The sequence below is a fragment of the Tachypleus tridentatus genome, chromosome 6 (genome assembly GCF_004210375.1).
Source record: "Tachypleus tridentatus isolate NWPU-2018 chromosome 6, ASM421037v1, whole genome shotgun sequence".
In the NCBI taxonomy this organism is placed as follows: Eukaryota; Metazoa; Arthropoda; class Merostomata; order Xiphosura; family Limulidae; genus Tachypleus; species Tachypleus tridentatus.
The window spans coordinates 48,775,917-48,785,275 of NC_134830.1; positions in this window are offsets into that span (position 1 = coordinate 48,775,917).

Here is a 9,359-nt window from a genome sequence, read left to right on the forward strand (position 1 = left end):
GATGTAACCAACAAGGAATGATTCATATACAGGTGTAACCAATAAGGAATGATACACTTACAGGTGTAACTAATAAATAATGATACGCATACAGGTGTGACAAACAAAGAATGATTCATATGGAGGTGTAACCAACATGGAATGATATATATATATAGGTGTAACCAACAAGGAATGAGACACAATCAGGTGTAACCAATAAATAATGATACACATACATGTGTGATAAATAAGGAATGATTCATATACAGGTGTAACCAACAGGGAATGATATATATACAGATATAACCAGCAAAGAATGATTCATATACAGGTGTAACCAACAAGGAATGATACACTTACAAGTGTAACTAATAAATAATGATACGCATACAGGTGTGACAAACAAGGAATGATTCATATGGAGGTGTAACCAACAGGGAATGATATTTATACAGGTGTAACCAAAAAGGAATGACACACATACAGGTGTAACCAATAAATAATGATACACATACATGTGTGACAAATAAAGAATGATTCATATACAGGTGTAGCCAACAGGGAATGATATATATACAAATGTAACCAGCAAGGAATGATACACATAGAGGTGTAGCCAACAAGGAATGATACACATACAGATGTAACCAACAAGGAATGATTCATATACAGGTGTAACTAACAAAGAATGACACACATACAGGTGTAACCAACAAGGAATGACACACATACAGGTGTAACCAATAAATAATGATACACATACATGTGTGACAAATAAAGAATGATTCATATACAGGTGTAACCAACAAGGAATCACACACATAAAGGTGTAACCAACAAAGAATAATGGTAACTTTATGTTAAGTTATGTTTTCACGATATTGTTGAATGTTTAAGATTATTGTTTAACTGAATTCACACTCTATTCACTCTCCAAGTATAATTTCACTATATTTATGTATTTCTAGGATCATTGGCTCGCTGAATCTACATCCTTACCAGTCGTATTCCACAAAGAATGGGATGATGGATTAGAATTTGCCTGTACATGTCATCGGTCGGGTGCCATCTGTTTTGTTTACATCACTAACACTGTTCCTTCATCCTTAGTTCACTGTATATCCACAATGAAACGATTCTCCTCTACTGTTGAAAAAAAAAACTGATGTTTTTGGTTTCCAAACATTTCAAACTTTGACTCTAATGTAAACAGCAGACTTATTACACTGTTTCTGGTGCTATGCACATTTCAAAATTTTCATTTGATTCTTAGCTGCCGTATCTACTGTGTGGGCCTAGCATGGCCAGACGGTCAGAGCATTTCACTTACAATCTGAGGATCGTGAGTTCAAAACTCCGTCCCAGCAAACATACTGACCCTTTAAGCTGTAGAAGCGTTATAAAGTAATAGTCAATCTCACTATTCTTTGGTAAAAGAGTAGCCCTAGAGTCGGTAGAGGGTGGTGACCTTCCCTCTAGTCTTATACTGTTTAATTAGGGAAGGTTAGAGCAGATAGCCCTCGTGTAATATTGCGCGAAATTTAAAATATAACACATTAAATCCATTGTGTGCTATTGTTACCTGTATTCACAGAAATGTTTTTCTCAACCATGGTATGTCTTGAAAAGGTGTTGTCTAACTTAAAATATTAATAGCAGGAAGTGTTGTCTAATGTAAAACATTAATAACAGAAGTGTTGTATAACTAAAAACATGAATAAAAAGAAGTGACGCATAACTAAAAACATGAATAACAGTAGGTGTTGTCTAACGTAAAATCTTAAAAATAGGAAGTGCCGAATAACTTACAATATTAATAAGAGGACGTGTCATCTAATGCAAAACATTAATAAAAAGAAGTGCCATATAACTTAACCCATGAATAACAGGAAGTACTGTCTAACTTAAAATCTTAATAATAGGAAGTGTCGTATAACTTGAAACATTAATCATAGGACGTGTTGTCTAATGTAAAACATTAATAACAAGAAGTGCTGTCTAACTTAAAAGCTTAATAACAGGAACTCTTGTCTAACTTAAAATCTTAATAAGAGGAAGTGTTGTCTAACTTAAAACATTAATAACAGGAAGTGTTTAAATTAAAGCATTAATAACAGGAAGTGTTGTTTAATGTAAAACATTAATACCAGGAAGTGTCGTACAACTTAAAATATTAGTAATAGGACGTGTTGTCTAACTTAAAACATCAATAAAAAGAAGTGACGCATAACTAAAAACATGAATAACAGTAAATGTTGTCTAACGTAAAATCTTAAAAATAGGAAGTGCCGAATAACTTACAATATTAATAAGAGGACGTGTCATCTAATGCAAAACATTAATAAAAAGAAGTGCCATATAACTTAACCCAGGAATAACAGGAAGTGCTGTCTAACTTAAAATCTTAATAATAGGAAGTGTCGTATAACTTGAAACATTAATCATAGGACGTGTTGTCTAATGTAAAACATTAATATCAAGAAGTGTTGTCAAATTTAAAACATTATTAACAAGAAGTGTGGTATAACTTAAAACATTAATAACAGGAACTGTCGTATAATTTAAAACATTAACAAAAGGAAGTGTTGTCTAACTTAAAATCTTAATAATAGGAAGTGTTGCCTAATGTAAAACATTAACAACAGGAAGTGTCGTATAACTTAAAATCTTAATAACAGGAAGTGTTGTCCCACTTAAGACATTAATAACAGGAAGTGTCGTATAACTTAAAATCTTAATAACAGAAAGTGTTGTCTAACTTAAAACATTAATAACAGGAAGTGTTGCTTAAATTAAAGCATTAATAACAGGAAGTGTTGTTTAAATTAAAGCATTAATAACAGGAAGTGTTGTTTAATGTAAAACATCAATAACAGGAAGTGTCGTACAACTTAAAATATTAGTAATAGGACGTGTTGTTTAACTTAAAACATCAATAACAGGAAATGTTGTATAACTTAAAACGTTAATAACAAGAAGTGTTGTCTAACTTAAAACATTAATAACAGGAAATGTTGTCTAACTTAAAATCTTAAAAATAAGAAGTGTCGTATAATTTAAAACATTAATAACAAGAAGTGGTGTCTAATGCAAAACATTAATAAAAAGGAGTGTCATATAACATAAAAGATTGAAAACAAGAAGTGTTGTTTAACTTAAAACATTAATAACAGGAAGTATCATATGACTTAAGATCTTAATAACAAGAAGTGTTGTCTGTCTTGAAACATTAATAAGAGGAAGTGTCATATAACTTAAAACGTTAATTACAGGAAGTGGTGTCTAATGTAAAACATTAATAAGAGAAAGTGTTATCTAACGTAAAACAATAATAACAGAAAATGTTGTCTAACCTAAATTCTTAATGATAGGAAGTGTCGTATAACTTAAAACATTAATAATAAGAAAGATGTCTAACATAAAACATTAATAACAAGAAGTATTGTCAAATTTAAAACATTAATAACAAGAAGTATTGTCAAATTTAAAACATTAATAACAAGAAGTGTCATATAACTTAAAACATTAATAGCAGGAACTGTCGTATAATTTAAAACATCAACAAAAGAAAGTATTGCCTTACTTAAAATCCTAATAACAGGAAGTGTTGCGTAATGTAAAATATTAACAACAGGAAATGTCGTATAATTTAAAACATTAATTGCAAGAAGTGTTTTCATAATGTTTTAAGCTAGACAACACTTCCTCTACTAATATTTTGAAAGAAAGTGTCTTATAACTCAAAACATTAATAACAGGAAGTGCTGACTAGCTTAAAAATTAATATTAGGAAGAATTGTCTAATGTAAAACATTAATAACATTAAAAACAGGAAGTGTTGTCTAGTGTTAAACATGAATAACAGGAAGTGTCGTATAAGTTAGAACATTAATAACAGGAAGTGTTGTTCAACTTAAATCATTAAAAAGAAGAAAAGTTCTCTAACTTAAAACATGAATAACAGGAAGTGTTGTCTAATGTTAAACATTAATAAGAAAAAATGATATCTGATGTAGAACAATAATAACAAGAAATGTCGTCTAACCTAAAACATTAATAACAGGATGTGTTGTCTAATTTAAAACATTAATAACAGGTAGTGATATCAATCTTAAAACATTTGTAATAGGAAGTGTTGTTTAACTTAAAACATTAATAATAAAAAGAGTTCTCTAACTTAAAACATAAATAATAATTAATGTTGTCTAACTTAAAATCTTAAAAATAGGAAGTGTGGAATAAATTAAAAAATTAGTAACAGGAATTGTTGTTTAATTTAAAGCATTAATAACATTAATATTTATGTAAAACATAAATAACAAGAAATGCTGTCTAACTTAAAACAAGAATAACAGGAAGTATTGTATGACTAAAAAATTAATAACAGAAAGTGTCGTTTAATTTGAAACATTAATAACAAGATGTGTTGTCTGACTTAAAACTTTAATAACAAAAAGTGTCGTATAACTTAAAACATTAATAACAGGAAGTGTTGTATCAAGTAAAATATCAATAATAAGAAGTGTTGTCTAACTTAAAATCTAAATAATAGTAACTGTTGTCTAACTTAAAATATCAATAACAGGAAGTATTGTATAATGTAAAATATGAATGACAAGAATTGTTGTGTAACTTAAAACATGAATGATATGAAGTGTCGTATAACTTAAAATATTAATAACAGGCAGTGTTGTGTAACAGAAAACATTAATAACAGAAAGTGTCGTATAACTTAAAACATTAATAACAAGAAGTGTTGTCATATAACAATCGAACAAACAAACAGACTATTTTAAGGAAGAAGGAACACACTGACAGTCGAACAAACAAATAGACTGTTGTAAGGAAAAATTATCATACGGATAGTCGAAAAACAGACAGATTGTTGTAAGGAACAATGAACACATGAACAGTCGAACAATGAAAAAACTGTTTTAAGAAAGAATGAACACATGGACAGTCGAACAATGAAACAAACTTTTGTAAGGAAGAAAGAACACACTGACAGCCGAACAAACAAACAGACTGTTGTGAGGAAAAATTAACACACTGGCAGTCGAACAAAGACACAATGTTGTAAGGAAGAATGAACACATGGACTGTCAAAAAACAAAGAAATTGTTCAAAGGAAGAATGGACATACGGGCAACGTAGCTAACAGACTGTTGTAAAGAAGAATGAACACATGGAAAGTCGAACAAACATACAAACTGTGGTAAGAAAGAATAAAAACACTGACAGTCGATAAAATCACAGAGTGTTGTAAGGAAGAATGAACACATGGACGGTTGGATAAACAAACAAACTGTTATAAGGAGGAATGAACACATTGACAGTCGAAGAATGAAACAAACTGTTGTAAGGAAGAATGAACACATGGATAGTCGGATAAACAAACAGACTTTTATAAGGAGAAATGAACACACTGACACTGTCGAAGAATGAAACAAACTGTTTTAAGGAAGAATGAACACATGGACAGTCGGATAAACAAACAGAGTGTTATAAGGAGGAATGAACACACTGGCAGTCGAAGAATGAAACAAACTGTTTTAAGGAAGAATGAACACATGGACAGTCGAAAAACAGTCTGTTGTAAGTAAGAATGCACACGTTGACTATCGAAGACTGTTGTAAGGAAAAACGAACACACTATCAGTCGAAAGAACAAACAGACTGTTGAAAGGAAGAATGGATATACGGACAGTCGAACAAACAAATAGACTATTATAAGGAAGAATGATCATATGGATAGAGGAATGGAAGGAAGATAGCGAAATAAACAGAGATAAATGGACCAAATTAAAGACAAACAACAAGCAGATGGAAGGACAGTTAGATAGATGGATGAAAATAAAAAACAGGCAATAACCAGATAAATATAATGAAAGACAAGAAGAATGATGCATTTATGGATAACTTATAGTACAATAGGGACTTTATTTTTTTGATGGTACATGAAATGCCATTTAATATTTTCCCTTACTCATTATTAAATGATTTGTTGTTCATTATTAAATAATGTTGTTCTAAAGTATTCTTTTAGTTAAACTGTATTCATTAGACCGTATTGTAATATACAGTAAGTTTAGTAAATGTTTAATTTTGTGGAACAACTTGTTTGTTTTATGGATAAAATTATTCTAGGATGCAAAACACTGAACCACCTTTCCATTTAAAAAATCTATTTTTTATTAAACTCTCACTTCAATGGCTACTAATCTGATGGAGATATCGTTGAACCAGAAGTGAAGGGAACGTGTTTGTAATAATTGTCGATTGACAAAACCTCTTTGGTAAAATTATTCCAATCCTAGGATGAATAAGGCTTAATCTACCTGAACGTCTGGTTGGAGGTAAACACAAGCTATATAACTAAATGGTGGCGTTAAATGTACCCTATTTATTTCAGGAATTGTATGTAAAGTAAGACATTAATAAATGTTAATGGAAGAGAATATTGTGGAAGGTAAAATGTTTTTAAAACGAAAAAGTTTTTAACGAAGATTGCGGAACTGACACTAGCTTCTGCTTAGTATAGTGAAGACTATTTGAACTAATAGGTTGAGGCAAAGCAGTTAGTTAACCTATCTCAACAAGGAACCCTAAGACTTATATTCGGGGTATGTTAACCACTTGGTAACACAGAACAACTTAATATTCCTTAGAAACACAATAGACAGAACTGATAAGTATCTCCACCCTCCGTGTTTAGAAGAACTAAATATTTTTTATTGTATATGTGGTAGGAAACAATTAGATAACACGAAAATCTACCCTATGTTTAGAATAACAAATAAGATAGGGTATACGTGTTTTTTTTTTAAATATAGATCCATATTTTTGATTTATTGCAGGAATTTAAAAGTCAAGAGAACGTAACACATTTCTGTTGTATATGTATTTTAGTGTTTCTTACTTGAAAGTAAAGAAAGCCACGAATAAAACAGAGGCAGAAAAACATTATATATGTTTCATTCATTATGATCATACAATACATTACCATACAGTATAGAAGTAAGCAATACATTACCGTACAATGTAGAAGTAAACAATATATTACGGTAGGGGATAGAAGTAAACGATACATTACGGTACAGTATAGAAGTAAACAACACATAACCGTACAGTATAGAAGTAAACAACACATAACCGTACAGTATAGAAGTAAACAATACATAATAAATAATTAATTATATAGTTTTCCATAAGATATCAAAATAACAAACAATTTTATGTTTGAACGACTTTGTTTTAGTTTACGTTACTATAGAAATAAGGAAGTAACATAAAAATAACAACAGAACATTAAATGAACTACACCATATCTTTGCATTCAAAGAACAGCACTTTGTTTCGTGAAAGCACACAGGTCTTATATTTATATATTTATTTGGATAAATGCATCCAAGAAAACGGCGTTATACTCCTCCGGAGATTTGTTGCTAGGCGACTGTATGCGAAACTTTGGAACTGAGACTCGTGAGATCAAGCAGTCGTGGCCAATTAGCAACAAGAAAAACATAAAAGCCAAAACTCGTAAATCAGAGGAGATTAGACGTAGAATGAAATTATCAACAGGCTGTACTACATTTCTAAACTAACATTCTGGAAAACCAAGACCTCAGAACCTAATCACGACAACCACTTTTATACATAATGTATTTGTTAAGCACCAGTTAACGTAGCCCAATTTAAAACATAAGTATGAGAAACTGTTGAAAACCTACCTAAGAGTCCATTGTTTAAACAATGTGAACCAACAACAGTGCGCGTTCTAGAAAGCAACAGTTATCTCATTTAGAACAGAAATAACAGCTAGTAGTAAGTAAACTAATTTAAAATCTATATAACAGAAAGTGTTTTCAACTTAAAACCTATATAACAGAAAGTGTTTTCTAATTTAAAGCCTATTTAATAAGAAGTGTTGTCTAATTTAAAACCTATATAGCAATAAATTTTATCTAACTTAAAACCTATACAACAAAAAGTGTTATATAAGTTAAAACCTGTATAACAGGAAGTGTTGTTTAATTTAAAATCTATATAACAAGAAGTGTTGTCTAGCTTAAAACCTACACAACAAGAAGTGTTGTCTAACATAAAACCTCTATAACAAGAAGTGTTATATTTAATTTTTATCTATCTTAAAATATTTTTATTTGCGATGAGAAAAGAGAAATTAAATTATGTGAAACGCTATTTACATATGCAGTAGAACATATCTGAAATTATAGTTTGAACGCTGATAGCTGGTAATGCATTAGAAAGTAAAATGCACAGTTTTTTGCTGTAAAAAATTACGTGAACTGTAATTAAAGTTTTCACAATCAGAGGTCCTGCTATCTTTCGATATTATTCCGTAACTGTTTGGTTTTGGAATTTCGCACAAAGCTACTCGAGGGCTATCTGCGCTAGCCGTCCCTAATTTAGTAGTGTAAGACTAGAGGGAAGGCAACTAGTCATCACCACCCACCGCCAACTCTTGGGATACTCTTTTATCAACGAATAGTGGAATTGACCGTCACATTATACACCCCCACGGCTGGGAGGGCGAGCATGTTTAGCATGACGCGGGCACGAACCCGCGACCCTCGGATTACGCCGTAACTGTTAAATAAATATTATTGTTTTATACATTTTACACAGCTGAATAGAAACGGCGTTATTACATCACACGGCTCTTTTTTCAAACACTCTTCTAACTTTAAATATATTTTTAATCAACTAAATCATGAAGCCTTAATGGCCAGTTTTGATGCAATCTCCCTCTTTGCTGAAGTCCTGACAACTGAAGCCTGCAAGGTAGCTTTAAAACTTTATATCCAAGACCCCAACTCATTGATACACAACCCCAGCAACCAATTAACAATCCTTATAGAATTCACTGCTACCAAAACTAACTTTATGTTCAATGTCCTACAAATAAATGACCTAAGTATGGGGAATCCCATGTCACCAGTTCTAGCCAACATTTTTATGACACAGATTGAATCTCAAGCGATCAATTCAGCCTTACACCGCCCACTATACTGGTACACTATACTGTTGATGATACAATTGGATTCACTTCTTCAGCCAAGTTAACTTTATACACCTCAACGTTAAGTTCACCTGTGAATAGGAAAAAAACTAACCAAACAGCATTTCTTAATCTCAAGATCACTAGAACAGATACAGAAAAATCACCCGTACCGGATTATACGTTCCCTGGAACTCGGCACATAAAGAAACAAAAATTCAACATATTAAGAAACCAAATAAACTCAGCCACAAAACTCTGTTCACCTGCTAAAATTAACGATGAAATCAACAAACTAAAACAACACTTCATCAACATCAACAAATTTCCTTCAAAACCGTTGAAAAAATTATAC